At 35.9% G+C, this 21,358-nt stretch overlaps 1 non-coding gene and 1 pseudogene across 1 annotated transcript; both read left to right on the top strand.

Annotated features, from left to right (window-relative positions):
* LOC100996094 (elongation factor 1-alpha 1-like) overlaps positions 1–7,709 on the top strand; it is a 54,205-nt pseudogene extending 46,496 nt beyond the window's left edge.
* Positions 7,710–20,394: 12,685 nt separating this feature from the next.
* On the top strand, positions 20,395–20,456 carry LOC112440231 (U7 small nuclear RNA). Its single transcript, XR_003028407.1, has one exon. It is a non-coding gene; the product is annotated as a U7 small nuclear RNA (small nuclear RNA).
* The last annotated feature ends 902 nt before the right edge of the window (positions 20,457–21,358 follow it).

Below are 21,358 nucleotides of genomic sequence, written 5' to 3'. Positions count from 1 at the left end.
GGCAATAGTGGTTCTGACAAAATGGATTTTCGCTTCTAAGTACATCACTACTATTTCACCTTTCTTCCTCAAACTATGCCCACCATTGCTAGATTTTATGGACTTACATCATTGTCTACTTAAACACCAAAAAGTGGGTGATGCAGTTTTCTACAGTAATTTTTTTGCATATAGGCAGAGTTAGAGTATGTGTAAATATCTCTCTAGGTGCCCATTTTTATGAGAGGAGCCACTTTCAATGAAGAGGTTGCCAAATAATCTCCTTAACAGAACTGCCAAATGTGTAATAGTGATTTAAAATGAACAAATTATTATGTTAAGAATGATTCCCTATTAGATAACCTTGAAAACTCACCTTTTGATTAATGTCATGCGAATAAAATCATTCTTTGAACCAGAGAAATTATCTTTACCATATATGTTGCATGGCTATTTTTTTAAAATTACAATTTTTTGTAACTGATAAAATTCAGCTTGGTGAGGGCAATTTTAATTCCCCTGTAGTTCAGTCACAAAAGTGATATCTCTGGCTTCATTAGCAGTGGAATTACTTGCTCTTCTTATGACTTAATTTCTTGCTGAATTTCACAGGCATGCTCTTCCTACAGAGGAAAGTTACAAAGAACAAACTTCCCAGGTGGCTAAATTTCATTGAAAAAGAGTCATCTAGGAATAGAACAACTTGAAAAGAAGTTCAATATTTGTTTACTGCCACCATCAACTTCTTCTGTCAGACAAAAATGTAAAAAAGTCAAATGAAAGCTTATGACATTCTCAAATTAAAAAATGAGTGTGTTATTGATTTCTTATTTACAAAAAAAATCAGCAAAATGTAGTAACTGAAATTATCGAATTTTAAAATTGGCTCATTTCTATTAATCAAGTAGAAAAGTTTTTGATGTGTCTAGATGGATATTTAGCAGTAGATTACCATGTGGACAGTTGGACATTTTTCTTTTTTTTTTAACTAATGCATTAGAATGTATTTGTTGTTGTTTTGTTATTGTTAAGCCAAGTGTTATTTAAAAGTACAGAAGAATAGTAGCACACTATAAACTGTAGCAGGGGATAAAGGTAGAAAAAAGACATTTTAGTTGAATTTTGATTTACATTGTGCTTAATAAGCAATCTAAATTCACCCAGACTTTTTTTAGTCATTTCAGGATATTGAATGGCAAAGTATTAAGCTGAAGAGAAAGATTAATATTTGGAAACAGCATTTTTACACTGTAAAGTTTTGAACAAAAAGAAATAACCTAGAAAATCACGTTTTCCAGGGAACTTAAAATTAACCCAGAAAATTAAATAAAATTTACCACTTGGTTTCTCCCTCCCTTAATATCTTTTAAATTCATTTATGATCCAATAGATGTTGTAATTAAGGTCATCCAAGTAACTTGTCAACTAAGACGTTTTGCTGGGGGTAATCTTCATTGTCAAAAGAAAATAATTGATTGAAATAGCCATTGAGATAATTAACACACATAGACAGATATGCAGTGTAAAAAAATGCCCTTGCCCTTGGTGCTAACCTTGTTGGGTAAGTTGAGTGGGTTTTTAATTCTTTCTGATTGCCGTGTTTGTTTTTCTAGACTTATTCAGTTATATTAATTCTTTGCTTTGGTTTTAGAATTCCAGCTTCTTGGTGCAATGTTTGTGTATACATGCATTTTCTACTTGGTGAAAAAAAAATGGGAGCATGAGTAAATGCTTGTGAAGAAGCAAAACAAAATAAAAACTAATGTTTTGTTTTTTTCTATTTGCCATATTGTCTGATCCAAAAATTCTACTAGCAACTTTATGAAAAAATGAAATGTCACTATGAAATAAATTGATGGGATTATATTTATCTAAGAATTATAAGCATTCTCATTTAATGGTTTGTCAATTTTCTGCCATGTAAACCAGGTACTAGGAAAAGAAGTTTTTCCTTAACAAAATCAAACATTTTATAAAGTTTGTATTCAGTGTTTCTCTAACCCCTTTCTGTCCTAACTTAGTACTCTCACATTATTTTGGGGTGCCTTTCATACCATAATCTCATATCTTCTTCTGCTTTCTGTCTACCAAGCAACCCCCACAGTAGAGGCTCTTCCTAGTAGGGATTTCATAAATATTCATTGAATAAATGATTGTGGGGGTAGTTTTCTGACCTTCAGTTATAGCAAGATTGTGGGATCTTGAATTCAGAAGCTGGAACAAAGGATGCCTGATTGTGGTGGAAATAGGAGTCCCCTTGGTGGGCTGGTTTTACAGTATGGTCCTGGAAGTATTTCTGGAAGTACACCATAGAGAAGTTCTTTAATTCTACCAATAATTTTGAAAACACCCTATTCCTGGTACAAAACTCTTTGCTGTTTAAAATAGCCAGAGCGTTTTCTGTTACAGTGAGTCAATAAAGTACTTGATACCAAAAGACATTACAAGCAACAGACCTCAAGTTTGTGATAAGAGATTTATTATTTGATCTAGTTAGATAAGAAGGCAGTGAGGAGCAGGTTAACATTAGACAGGAAACATTTTTAATCCATGACTCCAATCATTAAAATATTGAGAACAGATCAAATGATGGTTGCTCTAGCATATCACAATGGGCATAAGTTATACAAGGACTATAGAGTGAGGTAGTTCCAGAAACCTCTATTGGAGTGTAAGCGATAGAATCAGAGCTTTAAATTCTATACTCAAGGCACCAGAGATTTTCTATGACTATTCCTAAAATAATTTCTTATAGCCACTGGGTTTATGTAGATATTTCTCAGGTTTAGAATCTGATTTTTTTATTTCTGGAATTTTAACATAGACCAGGTTTACAGTCTCAGTGTGTTTCTTCTGAAAGTTAGGATTTATTTGGAAAAAATAGAATATTATGACATGGAATATGGCATTTTGGAGACTTCAAATATATCTCAGTGCCTCAAACTCCAAAATTTCCCAGAACTTTTCATATCAATAGAATCGATCCCTCTTCATTGGTTTCATGACCTGGTTTCACTGGTTTCAAAGACTCTGCATTAAATTCGTGAGCTTATTATCTTGCAGGCAGATGCAAATTCTCATTTCTGATCCCTGTCACCTCTCACTGTCCTCTTCTATAACTAGAGTCAGAATGCCCTACAATTATAAATTTAAACCTCAGAGGGAAGGGTTACACATTAAAAACTTTGTAAAACTTTAAAAACTTATATCAGCCCAAATCTGGAAAACTTGTGGTGCAATAGACACTGAGGGTACTTTACCAGGGAGAGGAAAACACGGCTAAATTTATTAATTTGGAGCTCTTAAAAAATGTTATACCCTGTGCTTGAGTAGCTGAGAGAAGCTTGGATTGTTGACTAAAACTAGACTAAATGGGAGCCTGTATTGAATGAAGCTTGGGATTCTAGAAATTATTATGTATAAGGTAGAGGAAGTAATCTAAATATTTAGAAAGAAAAGGCCCACAGGTTTTTTTGTTTTGTTTTGTTTTTTAATCAAAACACTAAGAGATAAATTGACAAGGAAGGCACTACCTTTCTTAAATAATTCTGTAGTGACTGTATTTTTCTAGACTTAAAAAGAAGAGAAAGGTAGGAAAAGCTGCCAATAAAATGAACTCCTGATTTCAATAAAGAAGTTAACTTAATTACTACTGACTAAGTGAGCATGGTTACCAAGATAAGATATGACCCAAGAAATCAGAATGGTTTGAATTTAACCAAACTTTGAAGATAGTTAATCGATCATGCAATATCCAGGACTGAAAAAGATGAGGAGTCTACAAAGTTCTCTAATGGGAGAGTAGCCAGGAACACTTGGGGAAGACCCATTGCATATACATATATATATATATACATATACATATACATATACATATACATATTTCAAATATTTCTCTTGTCCTTCTGCAAACCTGTAGCCAAAGTAATATTGGACTGGGTAAAGTGATAGACCCAGGCTTTTATACATATATGTATATATGTATCATTTTTTTCTGAACATAGAAAGCTGATGAACAGTTTCAGAATGCCATTGAGGACTACCAATCAAAGAAAAGTGAGGAAATTAAATTATTCAGGTAAATGGAGTTTTGGACCCAATCTACATTTTACAGTGGGCCTGGTAGATCTGGAAAAAAGTTTCTGTGGTTATTTACTTAGCTGCTGAGTTCATATCAGGAATAAATATATTCAGCAACAGCATCACCACCTTGCCTCTTGAACTAGTAAAGGCTCTTACAGTAAAAAAATGGCCAGCTCCTAGAATATTCTATTTTTACTCAAAAAGTACATCAAAGTCAATATCTGTTCCCTGGAGGGAACCAGAGAGATTAGTGGCACCATCAACGTCTTAAAAGATGCATGTAAAAATAATATTTTTATATACCCACTTAAATTGACAATTTGACCTGTACAGAAGATAGGAAAATCTTGTAGGACAGTAGATTAAAATACACTTTATCAGGAGATGGCTACAATTGCAGATGCTCTTTCACATGTGGTATATTTGGAAAACAAAGTAAATATAGCTGATGGTGTCTATGTGACTTCATGTGAATTTTTTCTCTGAGTTAATAAACATTTTACTTTTACTTTATTAGTACAGCAGTATGCTTTCTTCATCCTGCCTTAGGGTTATAGCAACTTTCCACCTCTGCTAATTGTACTGTCTAAGGAATGTAATCATTTTGCCATACTTCTGAGGATCATGTTTATCAATTACATGGATGATATCATGTTATAGTTCACTGGTGAGGAGAACATAGCAAGATGAGTTGATAAAACATGTGAAAAAGGGGTTACAAGTAAATTCTATGCATGATATGTTGGGAATTTATAATTCAGTTTAAAAGTTGGCAAACTTTTTCCATGAAGAATTAGATAGTAGCTTTTCCACAACATGTTTGCCTTCAGAACACATGCTGCTAAAACCACCCCTAAAAGCCAAAATGCAAAGGAAGAGATTCATAACAGCTTTATTGTTATTGGACACATAGATCTGGGAAAGTCCATGACTACTGGCCATCTGATCCCCAAATGTGATTGCATCAACAAAAGAACCATTTAAAAATTTTAGAAGGAGGCTGCTGAGGTGCGAAAGTGTTCCCTTAAAGGTGTCTGGGTCTTGGATAAACTGAAAGCTGAGCATGAATGTGATATCACCATTGAAATCTCCTTGTGGAATTTTGAGATCAGCAACTACTATGTCACTGTCATTGACACCCCAGGAAACAGAGACTTTATCAAAAACATGATTACAGGAGGATCTCAGGCAAATTCAAAGCTGCTGTCTCCAAGGATGAGCCAACCTGTGATCATGCCCTTCTTGGTTACACTGTGGGTGTGAAACAATTCTTGGCTTTAATAAAATGGATTTCGCTGAGCCACCCTATAGCCAGGAGAGATATGAGGAGATCATTAAGGAAGTCAGCACTTATATTAAGAAGACTGGCTACAAACTTGACATAGTAGCATTTGTGCTAATTTCTGGTTGGAATGTTAATAACGTGCTGGAACTGCGATGGTTAATATTGAGTGTCAACTTGATTGGATTGAAGGATGCAATGTATTGTGTGTCCCTAAGGATGTTGCTAAAAGAGATTAACATTTGAATCAAGGGACTGGGAGAAGCAGACCCACCCTCAATCTGGGTGGGCACCATCTTATCAGCTGCCAGTGTGGCTAGAATAAAAGCAGGCAGAGAAACGTGAAAGGACTAGACTGGCTAAGTCTTCTGGCCTCCATCTTTCCCCCATAATTGATGCTTCCTGTTCTCTAACATCAGACTCCAAGTTCTTTAGCTTTTGGAATCTTGTACCTACACCAGTGGTTTGCAGGGGCTCCTGGGCCTTCAGTCACAGACTGAAGGCTGCACTGTTAGCTTTCCTACTTTTGAGGTTTTGGGACTTGAATTGGCTTCCTTGCTCCTCAGCTTGCAGATGGCATTTTGTGGAACTTCACCCTGTGATTGTGTGAGACAATACTCCTTAATAAACTCCCTTTCATATACATCTATATTAGTCCATTTTCACACCACTGGTAAAGATATACCCAAGACTGGGAAATTTACAAAAGAAAGAGTTTTAATGGATTTATAGTTCCAAGTGACTGGGAGGCCTTACAATCATGGTGGAAGGCAAGGAGGAGCAAGCCATGTCTTACATTGATGGCAGCAGGCAAAGAAAGAGAGCTTGTGCAGGAAAACTCCCCCTTATAAAACCATCAGATCTCATGAGACCTACTCACCATCACGAGAACAGCATGGGAAAGACCCACCCCCATGATTCAACCACCTCCCACCAGGTCCCACCCACAACATGTGAGAATTCAAGATGAGATTTGGGTGAGGACACAGACAAACCACATAAACATCTATTCTATTAGTCCTGTCCATCTAGAGAACCCTGACTAATATGAGAACCAAGTGCTCACATGTCTTGTTTCAAGGGATGGAGAGTCACCTGAAAGATGTCAGTGCCAGTGGAACCACACTGCCTCAAGCTCTGGACGATCAACTCTTCCAACTAACAAGCCCTTCTATCTGCCTCTCCAGGATGTCTACAAAATTGGTTGTATTGATATTGTCCCTGTGGGCCGAGTGGAGACATGTTCTCAAGCCCAGCATGGTGGTCATCTTTGCTCCAGTCAATGTTACAACTGAAGTAAAGTCTGCTAAAATGCAACATGAATCTTTTGAGTGAAGCCTTTTCTGGGGACAATATGGGCTTCAATGTCAAAAATGTGTCTGTCAAAGATATTTGTTGTGACAATGTTGCTGGTGGCAGCAAAAATGACCTGCAAATGGAAGCAGCTGGATTCACTGCTCAGGTGATTATCCTGAACCAGCCAGACCAAATCACTGGTGGCTATGTCCCTGTACTGGATTGCCACACAGCTCACATTGTTTGCACGTCTGCTGAGCTGAAGGAAAAGATTGAATACTAATCTGGTAATAAGCTGGAAGATGGCCCTAAATTCTTGAAATCTGATGATGCTGCCATTGTTGATATGGTTCCTGACAAGCCCATGTGTGTTGACAGCCTCTCTGACTATTCTTTTCTGGGTCGTTTTCCTGTTCATGATATGAGATAGACAGTTACTACTGGTGTCATCAAAGCAGTGGACAAGAAAGCTTCTGAAGCTGGCAAAGTCATCAAGTCTACCCAGAAGCCTCAGAAGGCTAAATGAGTATTATCCCTAATACCTACCACCCCAATCTTAATCAGTAAAAGAATGATCTCAGAACTTTTTGTTTCAATTGGTCATTTAAGTTTAACAGTAAAAGATTGGTTAATGATAACAATGCATCAGAAAAGCTTCAGAGGGAAAGGAGAATGTTTTGCGGATCCATTTTTTTTTTTTTAATATGTGGTAGTTTTAAGTTATTAGTTTTTAAAATCAGTGCTTTTTTTTTTTTTTTTGGAGACAGAGTCTCACACAGTCACCCAGGCAGTGGCATGATCTCGGCTCACTGCAACCTCGCCTCCAGGGTTCAAGCAATTCTCTTGCCTCAGTCTCCCGATTAGCTGAGATTACAGACACCCTAAAATCAGTACTTTTTAATGAAAACAACCAAAAACCTGTCACAGAATTTTGAGACCTGTTAAAACTAAGTTTAATCAGAAAAAAAAGAGTCAGATAGTAATATTAAAAGTTTTGTAGGCCAGGAGACTAAATCAAGAATATTAGATAATCTAAGGATATTAAATAACTAATATAACAAGAGAGAAAACAAATGTCTATTTTTATTGATGAAATTAAAAAATAATATAACTGAGTACATATTTTGTAATGTAATTGAATAAGAAAAAGAGCAAAATTTTATTTTATTTTGGGGGGCACATATTATTTCACTTATTTGATGTTCAAAATTAGTGGTTCATATTTCAAAATTGATTAAAAATATTCATCTGTTCATGATAATATGTAATAAGAGTTGGTTTATTTCATCTTTGAAAATGTCTTTTTAGACAAATAGTTACTGCCAAATACTGATATAAATCTATGAGCATATGATTTTAACTGAGCATATTCAATGCTTGAGAGGCAGTTATATATTTCTATTAGATTTTTTCTTGATATTTACCATTTAGCATGTCATTTTATTGCAGATTTATCATTTCTAATCGAAGGTTAAGTGGAAGGTCTGCAATTGCTCAGTCAAGTGGATTCTGAAATACAGATATTTCCTTTGCATTTATATAGAGGTTCCCAAGACACTGCTGGAACTGTAGTTTGATCTTGTAAAATATACCCACTACAACTTTGTATGAGAATGGATTTCTCACTTTTTAAAATCTGATAGCATCGTAAGTATACAAAGTAGCTTAACATTACACGTGATTCCAACGACATTTAGTTGTCATTGAAATAACTTTGCCATAAGTTTTGCATACATGTTGTTTTGGCTTGAAATTTTAGGTTTAATTCATTAAGAAAAATAAATCTGTAGTGAAAACTAAATTCCAAAGCCATTCAGTGTTCCATAATAGTAGTTGAAGGGATTTCTTTTCACTTATAAAGAAATTCATTCTCTGCTTGAACTAAATATGCAATAAAATTTTAAGCCACCAAGATGTTGTATGTTAGGGCATGTTAGGATATTTAACTTCTATTTCTGACAAAAATTCTTGGAAACTGGTGATTGTCAAGTTCTCAAAAGTGATGAAGTTCACTGTTAACACTACATGAAAAAGCCAGATGTTTTCTGGAATGTACTTGCTGTTGAATTCAATGAATAACCATTGGCTTTAAACATCTTACATTTTTATAACTTTTTAATTTGTCCAATGAACACTTTTAGCTCTAAACATAATTTACCACTATAAATTTGGAAATATTATCAGATTCCCCTTTAATTTGCGCTAAATTAATGTTCTTCTTAAATTCTTTTATAATGTTCTTACTTGGTGTTTTTCCACTCAGCTTATTCAGTGAACTTAATTTTTTAGTTGATTCACATTCAGCATTGACACTTTAAACAACTGAGTGATAGAGTGGTCCCTTGGTGCCTGCAGGGGTTTGATCACAGGATCCCCTTGGATATCAAAATTCAAGGATGCTGAAGTCCCCTATAAACAATGGTATACTATTTGTATATAACCTATGGAAATCTTCCTGTATATTTGTTTTATTTTTTATTTTATTTTACTTTATTATTATTTTTTAGAGATAGAGTCTCACTCTGTTACCCAGGCTGGAGTGAAGTGGTATAATCATAGCTTACTGCAACCTCAAACTCATGGGCAAAAGCAATCCTCTCACCCCAGCCTCTCAAGTAGATGGAACTACAGGTATGTATACCAGTCTGGCTAATTTTTAATTTTTTTTTGTAGAGATGGAGTCTTGCCCAGGCTGGTCTCAAATTCCAGATCTCAAATGATCCTCCCTTTGGCCTCCCAAAGTGCTGGGATTACAGGTATGAGCCATTTCACTGAACCACCTTCCATGTACTTTAAATCATCTCTAGACTACTTATAATACCTAACACAATGTAAATGCTATGTTAAAGTTTCTAAATATATTCTATAATAATTTTTTATTTGTGTTATTTTTTAGTTTATTTTAAAGTTTCTAAATATATTCTATACTAAATTGTTTGTTATTTGTGTTATTTTTTATTGTTGTATTGTTACTTTAAAAAATTACTTTGCTTGGGATTCAGGGGGTATTTTGCAGGTTTGTTACATAGATATATAGTATAAGGGTGAGGTTTGTGTTTCTAGTGTATCCATCACCCAAATAATGACCATTGTACTTAATAGGTAACTTTTCAACTCTTAACCCCCTCCTACCCCATCCCCCCAAACTTTTGGTGTCTCCAGAGTCTATTATTTCCACCTCTATGTTCATATATTCCCACTGTTTAGCTCCTGCTTACAAGTGAGAATATGAGATATTTGATTTTCTTTTTCTGAGTTATTCACTTGGGAGAACAGCTTTCTCCTTTGTTGCTGCAAAGGACATGACTATTATTTTTTAATGGCTGCATAGTATTCCACGGTGTATATATACAACATTTTTTTAAATCCAATCCACTGTGGATGGACATACGTTAGTTTTATTGGTTTGCTACTTTGAGTAGTGCTGCGATAAACATACTAGTGCAGGTGTCTTTTTTATATAATGATTTCTTTTTCTTTGGGTAGACACTCCATAGTAGGATTGTTGGATTGAATGTAGTTCCATTTGTAGTTATTTCAGATATCTACATGTTGTTTTCCCTAGAGGCTGAACTAATTTACATTCCCACCAACAGTGGAATTTTTCTTCTCATCCATGTCATCTGTTGTGCATGTGTGTGTCTTTTACTTCTTTTTTCATAATGACCATTTTGACTGGTGTAAGATATCTCAGAGTGGTTTTAACTTGCATTTCCCTGGTGATTAGTGATGTTGAACCTTTTTGCATGTGTTTGTTGGCCACTTGTGTTTCTTCTTTAGAGAAATGCCCGTTCATGTCTTTTGCCTAGTTTTTAGTTTGGTCGTTTGCTTTTTCTTGTTGAGTTGTTTGAGTTCCTTATAGATACTGGATATTAGTCCTTCACTGGAGGCATAAGTTGCATGTATTTTCTCCTGTTCTATATGTTGTCCGTTTACTCTGTTGATTATTTCTTTTGCAGCATGGAAGCTTTTTAGTTTAATTAAGTCCCATTTGTATTTTTGTTGTTGTTGTTGTTTTTGCCTTTGCTTCTGGGTCCTTCATTGTAAATTATTTGCCTAGGCTAATGTCCAGAAGAGTTTTTCCTAGAGTTTTGTCCAGAATTTTTATAGTTTCAGGTGTTACATTTAAGTCTTTTATCTATCTTGAGATAGTTTTGTATATGGTGAGAGATAGGGGTCCAGTTTCATTCTTCTGCACTTGGCCAACCAATTTTCCAAGCACCATTTATGGAACTGAGTGTCTTTCCTCCATTGTTTATTTTTGTCACTTTTGTTAAAGATCAGTTGTTTGCAGGTATTTGGCTTTATTTATGGGTTCTCTACTTTGTTCCATTGATCTATGTGTCTACTTTTCTGCCAGTACCATGCTGCTTTAGTTACTATAGCCTTGTAGAATAATTTGACATCAGTCAGCATGATGCCTCTGGATTTGTTCTTTCTGCTTAGGATTGCCTTGGCTATTCAGGCTTTTTGTTGTTCTTGTTCCATATGAATTTTAGGATTTTTTTTCTAATTCTATAAAGAATGTTGTTGGTATTTTGATAAAAATTGCTTTGAATCTCTAGAATGCTTTGAGTGGCATGGTCATATTAATGATATTGATTCTTCTAATCCATTCCATGGGATGTTTCTCCATTTGTTGTGTTATCTACCATTTCTTTCATCAATATTTCATAGTTCTCCCTGCAGAGATCATTCATTTTTTGGTTAAAAGTATTCTCACATTTTTTGTGGCTATTAGAAATGGGATTGTATTCTTGATTTGGTTCGCAGCTCCAATGTTACTGTTATATAAAAATACTACTGACTTTTGTACATTAATTTTGTATCCTGAAACTTTCCTGAAGCTGTTTATCAAATCTAGGAGTCTTTCAGAGAAAGCTTTAGGGTTTTTTTTTTTTTTTCCTAGATGTATGATCATTTTGTCAGCAAATAGATAATTTTATTTCCTCTCTTTCATTTTGGAAGCTTTTTTTTTTTTCTCTTGCCTGATTGCTCTGACTAGGACTTCTAGTGCTATATTGAATAGTAGTGGTGATGGTTCAGTTCTTAGGCAAAACATTTTCAACTTTTCTTTATTCTGTATAATGGGGGCTGTAAGACTGTCATATATGGTTGTTATTATTTTGAGGTATGTTTCTTTGATGTCTTGTTTGTTGAGTTTTTTTTTTATCAGGAAGGGATGTTGATTTTATTAAATGCTTTTCCTGGATCCATTGGGATGATTATATGGTTTTTGTTCTTAGTTTCTGTTTATGTGATGAATCACATTTATTGATTTGCATATGTTGAACCATCATTGCTTCTCTAGAATAAAGCCCACTTGATCATAAGAAATTATCTTTTTGATGTGCTGTTAAATTTTGTTTGCCAATATTTTGTTAAGGATTTTTGCATATTTCATCAGGGATATTGGGCTGTAATTGTTTTTGTGTGTGTGTTCCCTTGCCTGATTTTGGTATCAGGGTGATACTGTATTTATAGAATGAGTTAGAAAAGGGCCCCTTCTTGATTTTTGGAAATAGTTTAAGTAAGATTGGTATTACCTCTTCTTTGCACATCTGGTAAAATTTGGCTGTGAATTCATGTTGTCCTGGAGTTTAATTTTTTGGAAGTTTTTTTTATTACTGATTTGATTTCATAATTCATTACTGGTCTTTTCAGGATTTCTGTTTCATACTGGTTCAATATGGGGATAATATATTGTTCCAGAAATTCACTCGTTTCCTCCAGGTTTTCTAATTTGTGTGCATAAAGGTGTTCATAGTAATCACCAATGACCTTTCATATTTCTATGGTATCAGTTGTAACATCATCTTTGTCAAGTCTGACTGTGCTTATTTGAATCGTCTCTTTTTTTTTTTCTTGGTTAATCTAAGTAGCACTGTCAGTTTTGTTTAACCTTTCAAAAAATCAGCTTTTCATTTCATTGATCCTTTTTCTTTTTTTTGGTCACAATTTCATTTATTTCTGCTCTGATCTTTGTTATTTCTTTTTTTCTGCTAGCTTTAGGTTAGGTATGTTCTTGTTTTTTTAGTTCCTTGAAGTATGACATTGTGTTGTTAATTTGAAGTCTTTCCACCTGCTTGATGTAGGCATTTTGTGCTATAAACTTTCCTCTTAGAGTTGCTTTTGCTGTATCCCTTAGGATTTGGCACATTGTGCCTCTATTTTCCTTCATTTCAAAAAAATTTTGCATTCGACTTTCATTTTATTGTTTATCCAAAAGTTGTTCAAGAGTAAGTTGCTTAGTTTCCGTGCACTTGTGTAGTTCTGAGAATTCCTCTTGGTATTCATTTCTAATTTTATTCCATTGTGTTCTAAAAAAGTATTTGATATACTTTCAAGTTTTTGAATTTATTGAGACTTGCTTTATATAAGGTCAAGCATATGGTTGATTTTGGAGAATGTTCCATGATCAGATCAGAAGAATGTATTTTCTGTAGTTGTTGGGTAGAATGTTCTGTAAATGTCTATTAGGTATATTGGGCCTACAGTCTAGTTTCAGTCCAGAGTTTCTTTGTTGATTTTCTGCTTTGATGATATGTCTAGTGGTGTCAGTGGGATGTTGAAGCCCCCTACTATTATTGCATTCCTGGTAATATGTTTTCCTAGGTCTAGAAGTATTTATGGTAAGAATCTGGGTGCTTCAATGTTGGGTGCATATATTTTACATAGTTATAATTTTTTGTTTTATTGAACCCTTTATTGTTATATAATTCCCTTGTCTTTATTTTACAGTTGCGGTTTAAAGTCTGTTTCTCATATCAGATATGAGATCTGATATCAGATATGAGAATGGCTATTTCTACTCACTTGTTTTCCATTTACATGATATATCTTTTTCCACCTCTTTACTTTGAGCCTGTAAGTGTCCTTAGCTATAAGGTGGATCTCCTGTAGGTAACAGATGGTGGGATCGTATGTTTTATCCAATTTGCTAGTCTAAGTCTTTTAAGTGGAGAATTTAAGCCATTTGTATTCAAGGTTAATGTTGATATGTGGGGTTTTGTTCTGGTCATAGTTTGTTAGCTACTTGCCTTGGAATCTCAATTGTAGTTACCTATAGAATCTGTGAGCTTTCTATTATGTGTGCTTTGATATTGGTGAGTATTTTCCTTTCATTTCCATGTTAAAACTCCTTTGAGCATTTCTTGTAGGACTGGTATAGTGGTGTTGAATTCTCTTAACATCTCCTTCTCTGAGAAATACTTTTTTCTCGTTCATTTATGAAGCTTATTTTGATAGGATATACTGTTGGCTGGCTTTTTCTTTTCTTTGGGCAGGTAAAAATAGGGCTTCAATCTCTTCTGGCTCCAAAAGTTTCTGCTGAAAACTCTAATATTAGTCTGATGGGATTTCTTTTATAGCTGATTTGGTGTTTTTCTCTGGCTACTTTTAGGATTTGCTCTTTCACGTTAACCTTAGATAGCCTGGTGAGTATATAACTTGGTAATGTTCATCTTGCATAGTATCTCCAAGATATTCTCTGGATTTTGTATATCTGCATATCTACATCTTTAGCAAGATCCAGGAAATTTTCCTGAATTATTTTCTTAAGTAATTATTTTCTAAACTTCTTACTTTTTCTTTTTCTCCTTCAGGAATGGCTATGAATCACAAGTTTGGTTGCCTTATAAAATGTTGTGTTTCTCAAAAGCTTTGTCATTTTTAAAAATTCTTTTTCCTTTATCTTTTCTGACTGGGTTTTTTCAAAAGACTGGTCTTCAAGGTCTTAAATTATTTCTTCTGCTTGGTCTAGTCTTTTGTTAAAGCTTTCAATTGCATTTTGAAATTGTGTCCATGAACTTTTTATTTCCAGAAGTTCTCTCTGTTGTTGATATGTTTTTAAAGATATGTGTGAAAAACAACCCAAGAATTGTTTTTCTGGTTTATGTTGGTTTTCAACTTTCCCTTGGATGTCATTGAGCTTCCTTATAATCTATGTTTTGAATTCTATGTCTGTCATTTAAAATGTTTCATTTTGGTTAGAATCCATTGCTAGGGAGTTAGTGTGGTTCTTTTGGGGGTGTGTCACAACATTCTGTTTCTTCATGTTGCTGGAGTTCTTGGCTGGTTCCTGCTTATCTTTCAGAGGTTGTGATTCTTATTTTTGAATTTACTTTCATTTGGCTGGGGGTTTTTCCCCTCGCTTGCTGGTGTGACTGTAGAGCATGTTGGGTAGAGTCTTTTGGCTTTGCTTCTATTGCCCTGTGCACTTCTGTCATAGTTTTATATCAGATTTTGCAGTTACACTTACAGGTCAGTAGATGACACTAACAGGTAAGAGCCAGCTATGGCAAAAGCAGATGGGTATGTACTAGATCTTTGTTTACTGTGTGGTGCATTCTGGTGACACAGCTGGGCAGGCCTGGATCACCTGGCTTGCCCATGAATATTCCAGTGATGAGCACAGGAACTAATCCTGATGGGAGTGGCTCAGGAGCTCCTGGTGAAATATGATGATGTCTGCTGGAGGTAAGTGGGATGTGCTAGCTTTATGTCCAAGACAGGCAGGAATGCAGTCTGGGTCCCCATCACACCCCTGTGCTGGGCTCTTGACTCTCACATCAAATGCACACTGTCATCTACCTCAGCCCTCAGTGTAGCTAAGAGCCATGGAAGATACCTGTGCTGTGGTTTTCTGTGAGACTGGTTTCAGGGTGGAACCCCCTCCCTCAGCCTATGTATTGCTTTATTTTTTTCTTTTCTTTTTTTTTTTTTTTTTTTTGAGAAGGAGTTTCACTCTCGTTGCCCATGCTGGAGTGCAATGGCATGATATCGGCTTACTGCAACCTCCACCTCCCGGGTTCATGAGATTCTCCCGCCTCAGTCTCCTGAGTAGCTGGGATTACAGGCACTGCCACCATGCCTGGCTAATTTTTTGTATTTTTAGTACAGACGGGGTTTTGCCATGTTGGGCAGGCTGGTCTCAAACTCCTGACCTCAGGTGACCCACCCACTTTGGCCTCCTAAAGTGCTGGGATTACAGGTGTGAGCCACCGCGCCCAGCCTGCTATTTTTCTACCGTTCTTTCCAAATATTTTCAATGGCCGTTAGTTGAATTCATTGATGTAGAACCCATGGATACAGCAGGCCAACTGTGTTAGTAATATCCCTCAATTTGTCAACAACCAAGGAAAAGCACTCTAAATCATTTTTCTTTAAAAAAATTATTTGATTTTTCTCCTAAAGTCCTTAACTCTTTGAACAACTGTTCTTGCAGAAAGGCTAATAGTCCTAAACAAGATTACTTTCTCTGAACACATTTCCTTTTCTGTAGCGATCAATATTGTGATAAATGCTTAATCTGGTAATATCAACATACATTATAATCTTTTAGCACAGCTACATTGTTATCATATAACGAATACAATTCTTGTTAACTAAGATAACAATATCCACACTTGATTCTGCCTTTAAGTGCAAAGCCCACTTTTCTTGTTTTCACAGAATGGGTATGCAGTGATAATAAAAAATAAAGTTGCAATATGGAGATATATATGTTATTTGAAGAGCTGTCAAGTTATAACTATGTCATTGTGATTTGTGAATTGAATAGCAGTGAAAAGTAATGAGAGTACCAGATAAGGTCTTTGTTTCACGTACTCAACTCGGCAGCCATAGAGAATACATAAACCAATGAGTACTGCTTAGTTAAATAAAACTTTATCTCTGGACACTGAAATTTGAATTTTATATAATTTTCATTTTGTCATTCCTTGTCAGAATGAAAAAATGTACCATAATTACACAGAAATATTCAAGTTAGATTGAAAACCTAGAGCCTGATCATCAGTTAGTTTAAAAGAATCATAGCGTGTGTGACCATTCTTAAAGGATACTGAGTCTGACTCAGTTAATTTTTTAGAAAATAAATCAATGGGCTGGGCCTGGTGGTTCACGCCGGTAATCCCAGCAATTTGGGAGGCTGAGGTGAGTGGATCATCTGAGGTCAGGAGTTCGAGACTGGCCTGACCAACATGGTGAAACTCCATCTCTACTAAAAACACAAGAATTAGTGTTGGGTGCCTGTAATCCCACCTACTTGGGAGGCTGAGACAGGAGAATTGCTTGAACCTGGGAGGTGGAGGTTACAGTGGGCCAAGATCACGCCACTGCACTCCAGCCTGGGCGACAGAGCGAGACTCCATCTCAAAAATAAATAAATAAATAAATAAATAAATAAATAAATAAATAAATGGTCTGAAGTGTTAAATGACTCATGCAAGACACATAGTAACAGTAGAGCTAGAAATCTTGTTTTAAAATTTTCTATGTAGTGTATTTCTCTAATTACAACATGGACTTTATATATACAGTAATGAATACACATTTTTGTTTGTTTGCTTTATAATACTTGTCACTCTTTTGGAAAAAAATATATATTAAGCATAAAAGTATCCACAACCAATGTACAGACTAAGTAGCAATAATAATAGTTACAATAATAAGGCAAATACCAATGTACCTGCTATTAATCTTAAGAAAGACAAGTGATGATGGTGGCATACCTAGCTTTTTAAATTTAAAATATGATACTTTCAACACTCCATGATTTTTTGTGATTTTAGTGTAATTACTTTTTCTTTTTAAAAATAGATTCCCTTTCTCGGGTTAAGAAAGTTCCCTTCATTTCTTAGTGTCCTAAAGGATTTTCTGGTACTCCTCATTCTGGTCCTCTGGACTGAAACTCAAGTTTTAGGTATTCTGCTCTGCAGCTCATTTTCTGCAACTGTGCTCATCTCTGGGGTCAAGTGACAGGAAGACTGAGAAAGAAAATAAGCACCTATCCTCTTTAGACCACCACTTCTCTATTGGAAACAAAGTTTCCCTTGCCTCAAATTTTAGGTACCTCTTGGACCTTGCTGGTGCCAATATTCCTCGTTTATACCACTACTGTGAGATCACCTGAAGGCTAGGGCATGAGAGAAAAGAAAAAAAAATAGAGACAAATGGGGAAATTTCCCTCCACGTTCTCTGAGTGTCAGGAAACCTTTCCGAGTCTTCAGGAGAGAACTTGAGGGTTTCTAGAACTCTCTCTGTTGCCACTTCCATGTTTTGGGCTGCCTTGGGCCCCAGCTACGTTCCATGGAGGAGATAGTTTGTAGAGTGCTTCCTCCTTTGACCCAGAATTAAGGACTAGCCAGCAGAACTTCTTATATTTCTAGCTCTGCTTAGAGCGAAGTTCGAGACAGGCAACCATATTTATCTTCTTCTATAGAACTTTTTTTTTTTTTTTTTTTTTTTTTTGAGACGGAGTCTTACTCTGTCACCCCAGGCTGGAATGCAGTGGCGCGATCTAGGCTCACTGCAAGTTCTGCCTCCCAGGTTCACACCATTCTCCTGCCTCAGCCTCCCGAGTAGCTAGGACTACGGGCGTGTGCCACCACGCCCGGCTAATTTTTTGTATTTTTAATACAGACGGGGTTTCACCAAGTTAGCCAGGATGGTCTCGATCTCCTGACCTCATGATCCTCCCACCTTGGCCTCCCAAAGTGCTGGGATTGCAGGTGTGAGCCACTGTGCGTGGCCTATGGAACATTTTTTTAACTAATAGACCTTTTGAAGGTATTGCCCTTCCCTTTAGGGAGCCTTCTTTTGTGTGGAGGTGCTCACTTTGATCTTCCATCTTGCTTGTCTCTAGACTTTATTTATCTCCTGTATTCAGGGGCTTCTGAAATGCCAACCTAGGGAAAATGCCTGCTTTAATGTGCTGCATAGTTCTCTAGAATAAATTTTTCTTTGCTCTTACTTACCTCTGAGGTTATTCCCTATTTTTAAATAAACTCATCCATGACAAAAAGGTAGATTGTTTTAATATTTTATATAGTATTATAAATATTCTCTATGTGGAGTACTTTTTTATACCTCTAGCTCAAAACACTTGCTACAAATGGCAGTTTTGATGGATTTTTAAAAACTAAAATTGATTTGTGGTTTTGATATGATGTGCATATGTTCCAAGGAATGGCTCTAGTGAACCCCTAGTTACGTTACCTCGATGAATTAATGAATCAGCAACTCTATCTCTAATATTTCAATATATCTCTCTGGAATATTTTTTTCTCAGATTTTTTTAAACATTTGAGATAAAGAGAAGTCAAATTGACTTGATTTTAGGTATTCACTTGATACATGGGTATATTTGCATTAGATTCTAGTTCATCCTCAGTGCTAATTTCAAACAATATGAACTCAATGATACATTTACTGTAATTTAAGTATCAGTGATTATGATGAATATGAATTTCTTTGGATTTGTAAAGTCCACCTCTAAATATACTTAAGTGACAACTCTGGTATAAATCCTCTTCTCATTCTGTACCCTTTATCCTTCTGCTGTCTCCTGTCACTTACCTTCAGAAACGTGTCTCTGTTCCTACAAAACATTGAGAAAATGAAGTATTAGAACAAGGTGGTTTCTTCTGGAAAGATTTGCATTTTAACCATGATAAAAGCTTTAAGTTATGAGTCTATGATAACAAAACTTCAGGTACCAGAGAGGATTTTGAGAGAAAACTCACCCGAAAAAATTGGCCTAAGATTGTGGCATAATACAAAATGCATGGCTTTCAGATTTTAAAATTTTGTGTTGATTTATTGAAGGAATTTAGGTGGGAAAAGGTGGTTATTTTCTATGATGCCTGGAGGTTAGCAATACATCCTCATTCCCTAATAAAACCCAGTGATGCTCAGTGTGATTTACAAGAAGAGTATTTGAGGAATAGTGAAATATATAAAGACAGCATTTTTTTCATAATAACTAAGTCAGCAGTGTGACTCCCTATGGCAAACTTTATTTCAAAGTCTCATAAGCCTATTAATTCTTCAGTAAGCGGATTCCACTGGACAGGGTATTAGGTATATCTGGAAGGCTTGAAGGGGGAAGTTCTGAATAAGTTGTAATTTTAGGGTTTTAAATTAGGTTTAACAAAGCCTGTAGGGTATTTGAGTCTAATATTCTCTGCACATTTGAAAATTAATGTTTGTGGCGTAAAAACATCTGGGTTAGAGATTAAGCTTTCTTTGGTGTAAAACATTATTACAACAGTAGATATGTAACTAGAGAGAGAAATTGAAGTTTGTGGGTGTGTTCCAGTTCAGTAGGTAGTTTAGTTATTGCACTAATTCCTCCAGCTTGCATTCTCTTTGTGGAGTACTTGGAATTCCTTGGTATGTGTGGCTTCCTAAGTAATACATCTGATCCTGATGAAAGCCAACCAGACCTATCCTCGGAGGGTGAACTTACTCTTTGATGTTGAAAGTGAAAGTCAACAACCACTCTGCTGTCTGTATTAGAGATATTTATCAGAGCAAATACGTGATATGAATATAGAGCAAACTGAGTGTCTTGGGTATAAAGTAATGATGATCAGGCCTGTGTTAAACATGTCACATAGTCATTGTTGACTCAATTTTGCTTGATCTTTGGATGTAGCCAGCCTTAATCTTGGATGGATCTTGCTGCACGTTTTAGAATGAAGTCTGTGAGTTGCCATGAAATGGGCTTCCATAATTATGATATAGTGGCTCATTGGTTTGTTTGGATTCACTTAAGCTGTGGTGACAGACATGCACTGAGCCAGTGAATGGTGGAAAATATCCTCTAGGGCTCTTCATTAGTCACACTAGAGACTCAAACATCATTTAAAACATATAAGCTTCATATGACTTGATCATCCAGTGTGTGAATTTTCTTTCCAAATCAATCAATCGTTCTCTCCCACATGCCTCCATCAAAACAAGTTATCCAGTGTTACAGCTCTTTTAGAATTTGTCTAGCAAGTTCTCTGGTCTTCACTGGAAAACCCATAAAACATTAATAATAAAACTAGTTTTCTAAAGAACAGCTACTCATTTGCTATCTCTTCTAGTAGACGTAGGGAGTTCAAACTGTTTTCACCATTACTGCTTTTGAATCCACATAGCATTATGTCTAGTGGCATTCTAATCTCTGGTGCTTCGAATGATGCTCAATTAATATGCTACAGTACTTGTGTGATAAGAGCTTCATTAGATGATGTCTGGGATCTGCTCAGTGCCCAAGTTGCAAGTATAGGACTTAAAACATAGTTGTTACCTGATATCTGCCCTTGGTAAATGCTTCCTATTTCCTTCTCTCATACCTACTTCCTAGTGAAAGGTTGACAAGCAGGAGTTATACATCCAGAATGATCCTTTATTGCTCTTCTTCCTGTATTTACTCTGCAGAGAAACACTGAAGGATAGCGTGCACAAAGTTGTGAAGGAAGGTGTGGCAGACAGACCCTAAGGTGAGCTCCCATTATCCTTGCCTTTTAGTATTTATAATGTTGTTTAACCCCCTTCTCCTAAATGTGAACAAGGCCCTTGACTTTCAGCTAATCAGTAGAATAGGGCAAATGAGATGACATGTCAGCCACTTGATTAGGTTATGTTATATTGCAAAGGTAAAGAAATTTTGCATATATAGTTAAGGTCCCCAAACCAGTGGTTTAGAAGTATCAAAAGGGAGGTTAACCGGAGAGATCAGGTGAAAACCCTTGACAAGATGACTGGGCCTTCCCTGAGTGACAAACTCTCCTGCTGACCTTGAAGAAACAAGAAGTTAAGATGTGAACTGCCATGGAGAATGCCAGGTGGCAGGGAACCAAAGGCAGCTTCTAGGAGCTGAGGGCCTCAGTGCTACAATTGTAAGAAATTAAATTCTGCCAACAACCACACGAACTTGGAAGA

Source organism: Pan paniscus, chromosome 5 (assembly GCF_029289425.2).
Source record: "Pan paniscus chromosome 5, NHGRI_mPanPan1-v2.0_pri, whole genome shotgun sequence".
NCBI lineage: Eukaryota > Metazoa > Chordata > Mammalia > Primates > Hominidae > Pan > Pan paniscus.
Note: the sequence above shows the minus strand (reverse complement) of the source record. Positions and strands in the feature narration are given on the sequence as shown.